This window comes from Schistosoma mansoni, chromosome 2, assembly GCF_000237925.1.
Source record: "Schistosoma mansoni strain Puerto Rico chromosome 2, complete genome".
NCBI classification, from domain to species: domain Eukaryota; kingdom Metazoa; phylum Platyhelminthes; class Trematoda; order Strigeidida; family Schistosomatidae; genus Schistosoma; species Schistosoma mansoni.
In genome coordinates, this window is record NC_031496.1 from 26368973 (window position 1) to 26371827 (window position 2855).

Consider the following 2855-nt stretch of genomic DNA (forward strand, 5'->3'; position numbering starts at 1 on the left):
CATGATCTCCACTACTAAGATTAATAAAATCTCCGCAAAACCCCTTCTGATATTCTTTCTTAGTTTACTTGGTTGGTAATATTGTTCACTTCTGTTAGATTGATAACGCATTGGTGTTTTTGCATATTGATCACATTAGTATTGGAAAATGTTTAAATAATAAACTATCAAATAGTTACTGGTCGACATATGACGAAAGTCAATGGAAATATATATGTCTATGAATGTTTCTTACATATTTTAAGTTTTATAATGACTTATACCAAACCTATTTAAATTCTAACCAATACGTTCCCTTTCAAATCCAGTAGCTAAAGTTTTCACAATTTATTTTGTTTTACTTCAAATAGCGTCTTTTATTATTATTCATATTAGTAGTAGAATACTAATCTAGTTATTGACAACATAACTCCACCTGTAACTGTTCTAGAGTTATTGCCGGTCCCAAGACCTTGTGAAAGAGGAGGGTTGAAAATGAAGTCGGCAACCCCATCTCGTAGAAAAAAGATCTTGCTAAAAAACACCAAGCAGATTAAACAAATTGAAGGAAAAATTATGACGCTTCATGAAGAAGCCGAGATTCTTCGAAAGTCACGAGTTCGATACTCCTAACAATCAGACCAACAGCCGTGACTAACTAAATAAGAGACAATATAAATTGAAAACTGATACTCTGAAGACGTATTTTACTACTGTACATTCATTTGCTTCAAACATTCACATACACATTATAATAGGCGAACCATCACCAAATGAAGGGAAGATTTATAGTATTTAACAAGAAACATAGCAGCTCACATACAATTGAGTTTGTCTACATCTAACTTGATTAAGCCCTTTTGTTAACTTATTTAACGGACAGTCATTCGTATAACAACAAACTATCTATACTATTGTATCTTTATTATGTACGCTTTAGCCCTGCTTATTGCCTACGCATGTATTCATTCTGCTACCCTTACTATTAATAGCTTAATTGATCCGATGATTCATGCGTTTCCATTTGTATATATATGTACATATTAATCCTGTTCACTGCACTTTACTGTACTCACTTACTGTCTGACTCAATCAATTGATCTCTCGCTCACTCGCCTGTATTACGGCACTACTCTTTCATGCTTGCTTAAATTTTGGATATCTGTGTGTGGTCCAATAATAAACGCAATCAACCCTTTGTATTCGCCTTCTCAATTATACACCGTTAGGATGTTATCGAGTAACCGTTATCAGGATGAACAATATACGAAGTTTAGAGATAATATCGAATATAGACCGCCACAGAAATTTAGTTTCCATCTATTTAATTTAACGTACATATAACCAACAAGATATTAATAGTCTTTGATATAAAACCTATCTTTTACATTAACTCACCTATTCTGTATTGTTAAATAAGAAGGAAACCAAAACATTACCCAATTTCAATTTTTACTTATTATTACACAATTTATTTAAAATAAATTTATTCCTAAAAATCAGAACTGAATAAGTGAAAACAAAAAAAGAGAAAAAAAAGAAAGAAAAGAAAAATCGAAAAAAGAAAGAAAATAAAAAAGAAGAAACAAATGTTTGTTAATTTTTCTTTTTTTTAAATTATTTTAAGTGATTGATTAGTTTTGTTTTTTTCTCTTTCTTCTTTACCTTGTATTCTCTTATATAAGAATTACATCAACTACTTATCGAAATCTAATTATTATTAATAATAATAGGACTATTTTATGACAATGATTAATTTATTTAATAAGTATTAGGTGTTTATTTTAATGAGAGAATATGAAAATTATGAAATTTTCAAGTTGAGCTTTCTGCCAATTTTCTTCGGATAATTAAAAGATTTCAACTGTTCAAACTGTTTTGATGTAGTTTTAGTGGCTTGGTATCTGACTTTAGTTAGATTGTTTCTAACTGTTATCGAAATAGTTACTTATCGTCAATCCTCGTACATAATTATCACGTTAGTGAATGATGGAACTAAATAAGTCAAATACGAGGATGGATTTTGAATATGTATATTTCATACAATCATTAATCCAGTCTGACAACCAAAGAAATGGAGCAAATAAAGCGAAGAGAAGAAATCGAAGAGAGACGAAACGATATGCGGTGGAGAAGGCTTGTGAGCCAACTCAATTTAACCAAGTGTAAATCGATATTTATAACCAGACCAAAAGTAAACTACAGATATGTGGTGAGTAGGATAAAAAACGCACTCATATATGCTTGCATAAAAACAGTCAAGTTTAATAAGCCAATAAGTGACAAGGTAAAAATGTGACTCGAAAAGAATAAGTAAATTGGTTTGTCCGAAAACTAGAATAAGCTGTGTGGGCTTGAAATAGGGTAAGCCATTACATAGTAAGTATGTAACTCAAAGTCAATTGCACAAACTTATCTTTGATAACTGTCAAAAATTAGGTGAAGTAATTTCGAAGCGATTAGCGGCGTACATATGTATTTTAACAAAAAGAGAATAATAACAGCTGTAGTAGAATAACATGAATCCATTTATTTTTGTGATAGATTTTCAGCTGCTTAAAACCTAAAACCAATCTTATCAATCATTAATCATTTAAAAGTCAAATTCATTCATTTCAAGACAAATCAGTCCTATATGGCCTAATTAATCTTACATTCAAGATTTCGTTACGTTATGTTTCTTTTCTAAGACATTGAATATAATTCCCTATTCAATATTTACTGAATCATTTCAAGTAATATACAATATATGACATTAATTTTCCACTCCCCAAATTTCGTTTCCATTCTCTTCTCAGTTTTATTATCTAGATTTTTCTCATAGTTAAGTTGCAAATAATCACTTGTTGGAAGGATTATTTCTTCTAAACTCTTGC